Source organism: Apteryx mantelli, chromosome 1 (genome assembly GCF_036417845.1).
Source record: "Apteryx mantelli isolate bAptMan1 chromosome 1, bAptMan1.hap1, whole genome shotgun sequence".
Classification (NCBI taxonomy): domain Eukaryota; kingdom Metazoa; phylum Chordata; class Aves; order Apterygiformes; family Apterygidae; genus Apteryx; species Apteryx mantelli.
In genome coordinates, this window is record NC_089978.1 from 73,360,713 (window position 1) to 73,375,163 (window position 14,451).

General features: G+C 36.5%; 1 protein-coding gene across 5 annotated transcripts in view; it reads left to right on the forward strand.

Moving 5' to 3' along the window:
- Positions 1-14,451, forward strand: part of NCK2 (NCK adaptor protein 2) — a 91,620-nt gene that overhangs the window by 18,158 nt on the left and 59,011 nt on the right. For all 5 annotated transcript variants that reach the window (XR_010883960.1, XM_067294995.1, XM_067294974.1 and 2 more), the window contains one exon: positions 14,152-14,223. The gene's annotated coding sequence lies outside the window, so the exon portion shown is untranslated. The remainder of the gene's footprint in view (positions 1-14,151; positions 14,224-14,451) is intronic.

Here is a 14,451-nt window from a genome sequence, read left to right on the forward strand (position 1 = left end):
TAGTCTGGACTCTGGACATCTTGTATAGAAGTATGAATTGACACACAATTTGGTCTTCCTGATGGCACAAATGTGCTCTGTTGTGAGGTGCAATGGGACATTTTTTTCTGAAAACTCAGAGCTGTTTATAGGAGGGGAAGACTCTGTGCTTTTACTTGCTGATTGATTTCTGAATGGACTTTTATTTATCTATTTGTTTTTGAGTGAAATCCTTCAAATGTTCATGTTTTCTTACAAGTGAAGGATTTTTTTATTATTATTATTAAAACAAACTCTTTTAAAGGGTCTCAGTTCATATCTGTACCACACACAAAGGCTTGATCTTAATTGTAAATTCTAGGTACTGCTGTAATGTAAATTAAGAAAGTAATAAAACATTGCTGGTCTTTGCTTTGCTTTTGAAATTCTGTGAAACAATAGATAGTATTAAGCATGTATTCAGTGTAACGTTTATTTGTGATCAGTCGTTTCGTATTTCTGAAATGCAATCTTGATTTTTTCCATAGGAATAAACAAATTGTTAAAGATGTTAGAATTTTTGGCAGAATGCCTTTTGCACCCAAACCTTTTTAAGTGTGGTTAGTGGTCTGTGTAAGAATGAGATATTCCTCAAATTTCCATCAGAACAGAAAGTCTGGTTTTAGGAAATACTAATCCCTTGTGGATTTGTTAGTAAGGTCTCTTCCTTCATATCTTCTCTTTGAAAACTCTTCTCTTATTTTTTATTTATTCTTTATTTTTAGAACTACTGTGTAAACTTTTTAAAATAAAATTTTGAAATTTCTTCTGAAGGAAAATGTAAAGTGTTTGAAAATCACGAAATGAAGAGGTAGTCAGGCACTTTTGGAATTTGTGTATGCTGAATCCTTTCATCTTGTGTCATTGGTGGAAAAAGAGCAACAATCCTCACAACACTTCTTGTTCTGGAAGGTTGGCTTGAATTCATTAGCATTTTATGTTATAACTTTAAGGACTATATTTTAAGTTGTCAGGTACAAAGGCTTAACTAAAACCTGAGCTCTTTCGGTGTAATATTCAGTGTAGATGGATCATTTGGGTTTTCTTTATTGTTAATAAATTTATTTAAATTTACCAAGCGTGAAATTTCAGTGAATCAAAAACGATGTACATACCTAGGCTATTACCAGCCAACCTTATTTTTTATGAAAGTGACAATGACACTGAGTGACTTTGTTTCAATTACGGTGCTTTGTCATCAGCTTGATTAAGAAAATTAAACTCTGCATAGCTCCTCTATATGTATTTTTTTCTTCCCTGTCCGTACTGTGCTTATTGTGTCAAGTCTTTCTGCATCTTTTTCAATGTCCTTTTTTTTTTTTTTTTTTTTTGTTCTTTTTCCTTCTTACATTTTGCCTGGTTTTGTCCTGTTTCTTCCTCGGTTCTTGCAGCATGCTACCTTCTTGCTTACGTTATCTCCCCAGTCTCTAGAGCTCCCACTCTTTATTGTAGGCAAGGCCTGGAATCTTTACCAGTTGCTTATTAAAAGACTAAATCTGTTATCCAAGCACTCATTTTGAAGACATCAGTGAGAAGCAATTTGGCAAATCTCTCTGCAATAAAATTAAGATGTGATTGCATGCCCATCCACGCTTTAATCTCGATATTGCAGGTAATGGCAGTAATGAAGATGCGATAGCACAGTCTAGCAACCAGAATATATCCCCAGTAGACTTGAAATCTGGTTTACACTTTGGTGCTATTTGGAGAAGCTCCCCAGACCTGAAGCAAAACTCATGCTGCCTTCAGGCAGTCCATTGATTTACAGATAGTTTTAGTCCTGGAAGAGTTTTCTTTGAAGACATAGTTGCGGGATTTTTTTTTTTTTTTTAATGAAGAATTCTTTCGTATCATTTGGTGGTGACTAGCCTTAGTCAGTCTTTAAAGTTATGGGGGAAAATCCTGCCCTACTGAGAACTACAGAACTTTTGTGATTGATTTTAGGGGGACCCTGTGGTCTCATTCTGTTTTTCTGTGGGTTTATAATGGTTTGGTATAGGTATACAAGATACCTTCAAAGTTTACTGATGCATATTTATTAGCCTGACTGCTGACTCTTTAATTTAACATAATAAATCTGGCTGAATAATAGATGCCTCGAACTTTTAAAGCTTTTGTTTATGTTGGATTCCATACTTTCCTGCTTGCTGGTGCCTATGTTCTTTCCATAGCTTTCTAGGAAGTCCTCCAACCTCAGGAACTCTCAGGAAAGTACTAGTGTGAAAGGGGGTTTTTCACCTGTGGATATTTTGAAAGGACTGAGGAAGAAACAATACTGTTTTGCAAACAGTTTTTTTCTGCAAAATGCAGAACAGAGATGTCAGGTCATTGCTGATGTTTTACTAGGAACCTTTACTCTGTATTTATCAAGAAAAAAAGGACTTGTAGCCTCAGACGTCTGCGATATTGCTGATTTAAATGGAAGCCTGTTCTGGAACGAAAACTGTGTGTATGCTTTAATAGTCGACAGTGGGTTTCTGAGACTGCTACTCCAAGTTTCATGGCAATAGGCTTTGTGTTCTGAAGAACAGCAGATGTCTGTGCTCTTTTGCAGCTGGAGAGGTGTAACTTCCCAAGAGAGTAAGCGCCTGTTACAGGATCAGTATTTACCATCATAGGTTACAAAACGGAAGGGTAAAATAAAATGAAAGCAAATATAGTTAACATCCTGTAGAAATGAGAGGAACTCATTCCTCCCCTTTAAAAGGAAACCAGAGTTTCCAGAATTGTTAAAATGTACAAGTACCTTAAACTTGGTGCTTTCAGTTCTTTGTTATTAGATTTAAGAACTAGAAGGTAATACCCTTAGCTTCATTTTCAGGCAAAGACATTTGGCTCACAAAGTTGCCATCCTCATGTTGCTGTAAATGAAACTTAATGTTCATTAAGGCCTATAGTGTTGCTCAAAGTTGCAGGCAGAGTAGCACATTAATTCAGGGTCTGTGGCCTTCAGCTCTTGTCATGAGATTCCCTATTGTCACGTTCTTCTTCTGTAAGCCTGGCCATGGTTTTAAATATGAAGGGAAGGTAAGTGAGAGCGACTTAAATGGAAGCCAAAAAAACAGGCAATGGGGGGAAAAAATAGGCATTTTAAAAAGCATGCAGAAGAAACATGGAAATACGCTGGAAAAGACCACTTGATTCAGTAACATACATGGGAAGAATACCTTTGCCTTTTTTCCATTATTTTGACAATTTCAGCAAAGGTGAAAATCTGTAATGTCACTGCCTTTAGTCTCCTCTGCACAGGGAGAGCTCTGGCCCACATCTTTTGATTCTGATTGCAAAATTGGGGCATGAACCCTGAAATGACATAGAAACTCTCCCCCCCACCCCCGTTGCTATCCTCTCGGTCAGCATGGAACTTAGGTATTTCTCATGGTTTTAATGACTATTGATGGTAGGCATGTAATGGACAAAATTCCATAAAATCATTGCTAAAATTTGTTTGAGATTATCACTGAAGATTATCACTGTTCTTGAAACTTTGAAGCTTTCTGCCCTAGAAACAAAGTGTCTAGAGCTATGGAGTATGTTTAAAAGTGGACAGCACCTGATTGTTGTGTTTTAACAACAGATCATGAGCGTAAATGTCAACATGACATTTGCTTTGTAGCCTGCGCGAGGAAGATGATTTAGTCAAGTCAGCTATCAGGAAACAGCTATTCAACAAGTCTCCTGTGCACTCTTTTGAGAGAGCTTTGAACGTAGCAGCTGCTTACTGCTAGATGATGTTAAGTTTTTTGCTACGCTCCCAAAAGAAAGGGCAGACCTGTGCACGTCTAAAAAGAGTAGTCTCAGGACCTGTTAAGTATTGTAATGAAAGTAGAGGGATACGTGATTATAATATATGTATGAATTAAGTACACTTTAATTAAGTGAAATTTTCAAAGCTTCTGAAAGGTCTACAGATCTACTGTGTAACATTTAGTAGTGATATTTATTTATATCCAGGTAAGATAAGAGCTTACACTTAAAAACAAAAACAAAACAAAAACAACAAAAAAAAACCCTTTTCAGTACCCTTCAGATCTGTGTGATTTTGTTTTTGTACCCCCACCTCCCCTAAACCTGAAGTTACTTTGCGTCAAAGTGGTTCCTTACCCAGGAAAGTTAAACAGAAACAGTGACGCCTTTGGAATAAATGTTGAATTCACTAGGTTATGGTTTGGTAGGGTTTGGACTTGTTTTTAGAACTGCAAAACAGAATTGAGCCCTGTGACAAACTTCTCTGAGACAAACAGAATGGTCAACCATAAAATAGAATAGCCACCTGGTTTGTTAAGGGACCGGGGGTGGGGCAGAAATATTGTTTCTTAAGTCTTCCTGAAATGCATGGTAGGTAACTCAGGTAACTCTGAACTCTCTTTATAAATGAAATCTTATTAAGCAGTGGTTGCCACCTATTTCTTACTGTAAAGATGGCTGAAAAACGTGCTGAAGTTTTTGTTCAGTATATTGTCATAAAGTATGGGACTTAAATGAGACCTAATAGAGTAGTAATTGGATTTGTAGTGCATGTATGGCATAAAGCAGGATTCGTGATACTGCTGCTCTGTGTATTATAGACAGCAGATGCAGAAATGAAATCTCTTGTAATAAAGAACTGGCAACAAATTGATTCTTTCAGTATATTCTTGTTCTTTTTTAAAAAAAAAAATGAAAAAAAAGAAGCTGAGGCAATTTGTTCTTCAGGCTTTGCCAAAACATTTCTGAAAGCTCAGTAATTGCATGGTTAAATTGCAAGCTATTTTTAAATAAATTCTCTAGATTTTTCATTTTAAAATTAACTTTCTTCAAATATTTTCTTAACTTGTTAATAAGATAACATGTCTGATATTCTAAGTTTTGCCGTAATACCAGAAAATGTGGTAGGTCACTGGTTTGAATTTGGTCCAAGCTGGTAATACCCAAAATTGGCGTCTTGCAAAAGGATCTCTATTCATGCCTCTAAGAATGAATTGGGATTAAATGTGCTGAGCAGGTGAAGATCATAGTTGGTATTTATGGGCACTGATCTGAATTAAGCTTATGTGCAGTTCAAAAGCACAATTGTATCTTTGTGTAGTATGCATTTCTCTGAATTACTTTTTGAATTAGCTGAACACTCCAGGATTTAGCAGATTTTGACAGAAATAACTTCATGTTTTCAGACTTCTCTAAATATCTCTTATGAAGATGCTCGGGAAATGCTTTAAAAAACCCCTTTATCTACATGAGTTTTGGTGTAATAAGCACATCATGGAATGTGCAATTCTAAATATAGGCCCATCCATAATGAATGCTTTACTGTCCCCTGAATTTGGTATATTGATATGCAGAAGCACTCAAAATATAAATAGTGAGATAAATTTTTACTTTTGGAAGAGCTTCCTCCTGTATACAGACTGATCAGGGTTAGAAACTATGTCTAAATTGCAATCTGGTATTTTTCATCATCATTCACTTATTTAAAGGTTTATTTATCTATTTGTAATTGATATAAAGGTTTTGAGTTAGAATTTTGTTATATTTTGTTATATTGCTTCAGTTATTTGTCACCTGCTCATGTATTCCGGAAGGTACTTTAGAAGCCAATCTCTGAATAGTTTTATTTAAACAACAGCTAAACTTGTACTTATTAAAGTAATTGCTTATAAAAATACAGATATCTGTAAAGAAAGGAAAAATAAATCCTTTTAACTCTTTATTTGTTGAATTAAAAGGCTGTAGCTCTTCCAACTTGATAGTTGGATGTTCTAAACCCAAAAATAAACAGAATTCTTGGCAAAGTTCAACAAGGTGAAATTGCCGCGTAATTGAGTGGTAACATGGACTCTTTCAAGGTAAAAGGGAAATCAGTGGTTAGAGTAGTTTAAGGAAAGAAGGAGCAAAAGCAGCAAGAAATTGTACCCTTTGATTAAAAACCCTGGATGCTGCTGTCACTGCAGCTTAATATTTGAGTATGACAAAATACTATTTTCTTTCAGGTAAGTTTTAGATAAACTTAGTTTGTATTTCTGACAAGTTGATTACAATTAATATTCTACTACTAGTGTTTTTGCTGTTTATACTGTATCAAAACTTTTACTGTCTACTACAGAGCTTTCTAAAAATCTGACATATTACAAATCATTACTACAAATAGTTCTAAATAACAGCTTTGAAGAACACTGAACTGCATTGGTTGCACCTGTAGACTGAAGAATCGTATTTTGTTGGGAAAAAAGTTTGAAAAAATACACTGGTAATGAAGGATGCAAAAGTAAGCAGAAATTCTTTAATTATTGTAATCAACACACCTTGTTTCTGGAAAGTGAACCTGGAAGCTGTTATCCTGAGGGGACAAATTTGAACACAGTGATTGGCTTTGACCTTTTGCTAGATGTGTAACAGATTTTTTTTTTTTTTTTCTCTCTCTCCCTTGTGTCCAGATAAATGTCATGTGTGTTTAGATTTTAGTTTTCTTTTCTGGCTTCAGGTTTGGAGCTACATATATAGCTGCACTTAAAATGATTTCCGCTTCTAACCCTGGTAGGACTCTCTTTTGGAGTATTCAGACAGAAATGACATGATTGAATTTCTGCCCAGATACTGTATTCAGATAGCTTTGGAGATCTCATTAATTTGACAGCTGCCATAGGCAATCTTGTTTTTGAGAATTGTTATAGGGTTTACCGTATATCTAACTCTTGTCTTCGACACTGACTTAGCGTGATAAAGTAAGTCAAATAAGATGCCATCAAATGTGTACAAGACAAATGAAAGGGAAAAAATTCAGTGCTGAAAAGATCAGAAGTAAGGCTGTTGCCAAGTTTTGTTTGGGTATTATGAGATTCTGGAATATTTAGTTATCTTGCAAACAGCAATAATAGCAATGCCTATAGCCAAGGCTGCTGTGTGCTGCAGCTGAACCCAAACTATGTTAACATTTCTATTCTTGCTGTCAACCTGAAGCAAAGTTTCTGTGGCAATTCAGGCAAAAACTGGTTCAACTGTTTCGGAGTAGTTTTGGAAGAAGAAAGCAGGTGTTCTTAAGGACTCTGTGTTCTTTGGGAAATAGTGACTCAAGCATTAGTTACTTTTCTTGGATCTGAGGAACCTGGCAGTTTTGTTGTGACCTGCAAATTCAAGATGCTGACTTACGGACTACCCTTCTGCAATACCCAAAGACGAGGGTTATAGTATCCTACATCGCTGCGGTTAGTATGTATCACCAAAGTTGTGTATGAACCAAAGTAATTTCCAAGTTCCAAGGGTTTATCTTCCAAGTAACCTTGGCTGTTAGGCAAATTGTAAATCCCTAGTTACAGTAGTTTTGTACTTGAAACACTTGAAGTTCTTTGCTTTCCTTCAATTGGCTCATCAAAGGAGATTCAGAGAAACTTTAAATCTGGAATGTCAGTTTTTCCCAGCCTTTGATTTACAGATACGTCAGGACAGAAATAATCTTCTTCCTCACAAGGAAGATGATTTTTCGGTGTGTTACTGGAGTTTAACACCAGATGGTAATTGAGCATATTCCAATTTAAGGTAAAGTTTTTTGTGTTGTGTTCTTGTTTTCTCTTCCCTCAATTTTATTAATGGGCTCCAGTTTAATGTCTATATGTGCAAGTTTGTCAGCCTTGGAATTTGCATTATTGCAAAGCAAATACAGAGTTTGAGTAAACAATATATCATTGCCTAAACTACTCTTTCTGGTGGTAGCAGTTCTGAGAGAGATTTCTTCAACTTGCAGCTCCTTCAGCTGAGATCATTATAGATTTCTGAAGTCCGGGGACCTTGGCCCCAGGTTCTTTCTGCCGTCTCTTCAAATGGCTTTTTTTTGCTAACACTTTTTCAGATGTAGTTTGTCTGAACAGAGAAGGGCCAAGCTTGCATACTCTTCAGAAAGAAACATTCAACTTGGACAGTAATGCCTGCAGCATTGTCACATACCCAGTAGCTGTGCACCTGGAGGAAGGGAGAGTGCAGCAAATCAGACTTCCTCAGTAAAAAGGCTCAGGCTCAGCAAGAGTGATTGCTGCAGCTGTCAGTGATCAGCTGCTTTTATAGCAGGTGGGGTGTGCCAAAATCAGACCTTATGCTATCAAAATTACATATCAAGTTTCTCCTTTACTGTTTGAAAGTTATCAAGAAATTTCTGACAAAGTTTTCCTTGAAGGCATCGGTCAGGATCTGCTCTGTCCGTTTCCTCCAGTTCCCTTAGTCTGCCTGGTGGTTTCCAACATAACCATTGACCTGTCCCTTTTAACATCACCTTATCTGTATGTTTTAGCATTGAGACAGTAGTCTCTCTGCTATTTCAAATTCAGATGGTGCTGTTATAGCACAGACAGCTACTTTCTTGAATGTATACATATGGAAATAGGAAAGATTTTCTTTGGACTAAGGAAGAATGCATAATTTAGCAGAACAGGGGCTCTAATAAGGGCTACAATTAACTTTGAATTGCCAGTGGGCTAAGTGTGCCTTACTTGAGTCTACCATAATAATGATGTGAAGCCCTTCTGTAACCCTTGCTATAGTCCCTTTTCTGTTACATCTCAGTCCAAAGAAAATCTCTAATTGTGTAAATGTGATGTTAATTTGCTTATTTTAGATATATGTGTTCTGAACGAAGAGTAGTATCAAGGAGTCTCTGCTTCTTATTTCTCTGATACTCTGTCAGCAACTTAGCTACTGAGACAGATGCAACTTTAATTCATCCAATTCTGTGGTTTTCAGCTTTTCAAAAGGCATCTGTGTATGCCTTTTTCCAGTGGAGGTGTGCATTTTTTAGTAATTTATATGTGCACAGTACTGTAAAGATGACTACTGTTGTGGTCATCTTTCAAAGACCTGTAATCCACAGATACTGAATTAAAAGCTAGTGACATAGAGGATGGTGGTTGTGGAAGCAAATGTAAAAAGGCTCTCTCTTCCCCCTTCACCCCCCCCTTTCTTTTTTCCCCCCAAAACATGTCATGTACATACTAGAGTCTACAGAAAACATGCATTTGACTGCCAGAGTCAAACAAGAATACAAGTCAGCATAGTTTCCTTGATAGCCTGTAGACCAAGTGTGACCCAGTGTATGCTTTCTCTGTCTGTATTATTTTTTTTCTTCTTTTCCCCTCTGGAAAAGTATATCTATAAAAAACAAAAAAGTTGTTTGAGCAACAAGTAATACCTAAATACCTCATCATAAATACCATGGACAGGAGCTCTACTACAGCCTTTGTACTCCAGATAGAAATGCAGGGAAGATATTCATCCTTGTACCTGTGCTCTGTTCAGAAGAGACCAGAATTTCTGATGCTAGTCTTTACAGGCTTTGGTGATAGCTCCAAACCTGGAACCTTAAATAAACTATCTTTAAAACACAGAATTTTACCTTTGCTTCAAGAGTTGGTCTCATTTTCATAGCTGGCATACAGACTTAAATCCTTCCAGCATTTTAAGTATCTAGCCATCTTTTTTGCATGCAAAGTAGTGAATGCAGTTCTCCCCCCCCCCCCCAAATGTCATTTGCTTCCTTGCTGTTAAGGAAGTATTAGGGAGGAAAAGCTTAATTGTGTAGAGTATATAGTACGACTGGATTTAATGTTGTACAGATTGTAATGCAATGTGGCAATTTTCTGTTTTTTATTTGGAACCTTAAATACCATGTGAATGAAGCCTTGCTTTCCGTTTTCTGTTTGTGTCCTATGCTTGGTTTTCAAATTTAGTATTCAGTAAATGTATTGACTTATTTTGTTTAAAGAATATTTGCATTTCTTAACTTTACCATTTTCTTAGTTTTAGAAAGAGGTAATATTAAATGAGTTCTGTGAGGATATATAAATAGGAAATTAAAATATTAAGCATTTATTAGTGTCTTGAATAAGCTGTGTGGGTTTCTTTTCCCTTTAACCAAATTCAGGTTTTGTGCTCTTTTGAGTGGTCGCTGCTGATCTGTCTGCTGCTTTGTGGAACGGGATTGTGCTTGCCCAAGTGTCTGTGTAGTTAAAGTATTTTAAACGTAGAATATTTAGAGATAACTTAATTTGAAGTATCTGCCTAATGGAGCAGTCTTAATGGAATACTTTAATAGCCCAAAGTGGTTACCTGCAATTGCTCTAGTGTATTTCAGTCAATTACAAAGGAGGCAATATTTAATGTTGAAGAAGTTGAGCTAGATGGTGTAATGAACTGGCAGATTGCCAATATGATCATCTCTGCAGCAGAATTTGCATTAATGTGATGCTTTTTGTTTGTTCTCCAGAAGGTCACCATTCATACGTCAATTGTTGAATTTTATCATAGTTATCAGTCACCTGAAAGACATATCCTTTGAGTTAAAATCCCTAGTCTGTGCAATATAGGTTTATGGGCAGGTCATTGTTGTGTATTAGCATATTAAGTATCAAAGAGATTATTTTAGCTATTTCATGTCAGAATTTAATTCAGAGATGGTCTGAAGAGAGTCTGAGAGAATTGCCATTGCATACTCATTGTAAGACTGAATCTGGATTTTAGCCACAGGGATAAATAAATGGGGCAGATTTTAGAACTGTTAATGGAAAAAAGGCGGTTAATAACTTTCAATGTTACTTTTGAAATAATCATTACAAGAGCTCTAATATCTTACAGTTGTAATCTTTAAAGATTATTTTAACAAGGTCTACAGTTTCCTCTGTTACAGTTACATATAAGGTGTTTATTGATATTTTTTCATAGTGCTTTTGTTCAGGCACAAATTCAAACTCCTATTTTTAAGCTGTTTGACTGTTCAAAAGTGTTTTTGATTCTGAGACTTAAATAATCCTTGTGTCCTGAAGATTTTGGTCTAGAAAAACAAATGAGACAGACTGAGATTGCAGTTTGAAAGTGGATGAATGTGTCTTTCTACCTTGCATGTTTGTAATCACCTTTTCGTCTGATTCCTATACTCTGTATTTCTTATTCCTTATTGTCTTCTCCTATTCCTCTGTTCTGGATCTCATAATGAATATTAGCATCAGCTGATAGTTCATTTGTAAGGAACTTTGACATATTGCATGTATTAACATTGACACTGTTGCGGCTGTGAATGTATTAGTATTAAAACTGAGATAGTACAGATGTACATAACACCAAATGGAACTGGTATTAGGCACTGATACTATTGGATATGATTCCAGTCCAACTCTGTTTGGCAGCTATGGCAGTGGCTTGCTGCCTTTTAAAAAAACTTGGTAACTTTTTTTGTTTTTTATAAATTCTCTAGTGTTGCACTGATTTATCTTTTGTGTGGACAGTAAGTGTTTACCGTAAATGTTCTAAACCTTTTGGAGGTTTAGGGGGATTGTTCTATACTCTCAGGGTTTTCATGCCCCATCCTGTCTTTATTATGAAATATAGCCTTCTAGAGTTCTGACTGCTTAAAATTAAAATATAATTAAAAAAAAAATGCCCACAGTGCAAGACCTTTGACTCAGTGGCAGATAGTCTCCAGTCTTAACTGATGCTTCCGTTTACTGTAGTATGAGAAAGATTTTGAACTTCTAGAATTGAATGTTGTTTCACTGAACATATTTAACATATAACCTACTTCTCTGAGGTCCAGGTTTCCATCCGGAGTTTGAGTCACTTCCCTAGTCACAGTGTGGCCTGTTAGCTGTGGGGAGGTGTGATGGAAATTGAGTCGTGTTCTGCGGGGGAGGATTCTCAATACGACTCTACTCGTAGGAGAAAACATCTTTTGGCTATTCCATAGCAAGGTGACAGGAGAAAAGTAGAAATGCAACAGAATTGAGCCCAGAGGAAACAGAAGCCAGGCTACATTTTGTGCATCTGTGTCTGTTCATTTGTGTTTTATTTCAATTTTACTATCAAACTGTGGGTAGGAATGAGTTTTTTTGTGTGTATTTTTTTCCTGTGATTTTTTGCACTGTCAGCTTTAATGTTCTGAGTTGTTGTTAATGTATGTTAATTGAGCTGTGAAAATGAAACCTTTCTTGCTGTACAAAATGAAGTTAGAGTTCTTTTACTGAAATAAATACAAGTCTTTATCTTATGTGTTTAGATGGAATTTGGACTTTTATTCTCCCCAACAATACTTCCTCACCAATTGACTAATAAATGCTAAGATTTATTTTTCAGGTATTGATGATTAGCAATACTGTTTTTCTGCTCAATTTCAATGACAAGATATCATTAATATGCCTTTGTGAAAACGAGTTTTTCTTTAAAAAAAAAAAAAACAACCAATATCAACAAAACAGAGTCAGAAGCTTGGCATAATACTTTACTGAAGGATGTTAACGGTCAGTAGATGATTTAGATTTTGTGAAGTAGGATGGGAACAATAGTACTGTTTAGAAGAAGGTCTTGCAACAAAAAAACTGATTTTTATTTTCCTTCTGACTTCCCCCCATATTATTCAAAATTTCCTTGTATTGTTGCTAGAAGAGAAATGTACTACAAAACATTTAGCCAGTAGAGAAACAGATCTGCCCTCCCTCAGGGCTTTAATGTTGCTTAATTTCTTGAGGTATCCTTTCCATTTACCGTAGAACTGTCCTGTAATGTAGAATGTAGAGTCATTTTCACTGAGAATATAGTTATGGTCTTTAACTGGGTAGAAGAATTGATTCAGCAAAGTGTAGTTGTGCCTGCAGTCTGTATCTACTGAAAACTCTGAACTTGAAGCAGGCCTTTTAACAGGGCAAATGTTTTGTAATGCCTTGTAACAGGCATTTTGACTAGCACTTTCTCACAAAAAGAAAAAGAGGAGGGGATAGGCTCTTCTCTAGTCCCATCTGCTCTCTGCTGTCACAGGTGTATTTTCATTCATGCAGTGAACTGGCTCAGAAAACTCTTCTGTTTCTTCCCAATTTCCCTTCTTCCGCTCTTTTCCTTGCGTATTTTTAGGTGTTAGTGCTGGTTGGGTTTACCTGGCAGCTGCTGGGGCAGGGCTGAGCAGCCGGGGGAACTGAGGAGCAGCGATTCTCTCTCTCCTGTCACAGTTCTGGCTAAAATGTTTGTCCAACTGTGTCTTTTGTAGTTCTGTCACCCCATTTGTTAAAGGGTGGAAGTCTAAATCTTGCTTTTAAATGTCTAAGGTATTTATAATACTTTTACTGAAGTGTAGATAATCTGCATTTCCTTCATTATAATGCACTGGTTTATTAGATGAATGGCTCTTTTTCATGGAGTTGCCTCACAGGATGCTTTTCTAAATATAGCAACTGATTTGAAACTGTTCTGAGAAGATTTTGGTCAGAAATACTTGTACATGAGTGGCTTCAGTTGAATAAAAGTTGTAATGTTTCATTTTTGAGCCAAGGGTTACGTCACAAAAAGAAGCTCAGAAGAATTTTCTTCCTTCTTTGCATCCAGATAGAATTTCCCTTTGTGCAAATCTCTCCTTTTCCTGCTGTCTTTTTGCCGTACACCGTGGAGGTGAGCCTGTCTGCGTGGCCGCCTCCCACGCACGCCCTTGGCAGTGGGGAGTTGCTGAATGCCACCTTATTTCTTCTCCCAGCCTTCTCCAGCCCTCCCACCACCTTCGTGGCCTCCTTCGGACTCGCTCTTATTTCGTCACTCTTGTGTCAGGAGGCCCAAAACTAGATGCAGCATCCAGGTGGAGGCCAGTGGCTCATGCCTTGTGGATGGAAATAATCATGTCCCTCAAAGTGCTGGCTGTGCTGTTTCTAATGTACCTCAGTTTTCCAGGTGTAATGGCATTTTCCTTTTATCTAAGGACATATATATAAGTTAAGCTTATTAATGTAAGGGTGAAGGGAATATTACATAACTGTGCTTTTTTAAATGTCTTTTTTTAAACTGGCTTGAATTTGTAGTTCAGTTTACTGGCTGATTTCTCTCTTAGGTGGTGACGGCTAGTTTTGTTGTTGATTTTGGTTTTCTCCTAGACAGTCTGGATGGTCCCCAGTTAAATTGCCCCCCCACACACAAAAAAAAAAACAACAAACAAAATACCAATATTTTGTCTGTATTCATCAAGAAAAGTTAAATACAAAGAAGAATTCTTTTTATCCTAAAAAGGTGGATCAAATCAAAGCAATTTTGCCTTCCTTTCAAAATTTCCTAGGAGAGTTTGACATTAGGAAATCTGAATTACCTAGATAAAGATCATCATCTCAGTTTAGTGATAAAACTGAAATATGTGTTGTTTGTTTGTTTCAGATACTTGTATACATAACTTGGTTAGAGAGTCCTGCCTTTCACTGCCTGAATCCTTTTAACAGTGTGCCAAAGGTAAGTGATTCAGTCCTCATTCTTGTAACTAAAGATAAGGAGTTAACTGGATGTATTGTTTGGTTTATGCTTTCATGTGGTGCAATACTTGCAATTATTTTTAAACTGCTGGATAGATTATTAAATAGTAAAGTTTCTTCCTTCAGTGATCTGAGACAAATCGGTTTTAGCTCTTGCTTTTTAAAAAATGAATAGGGTCAGATTATTAATTAAGCACTGGATATTGCT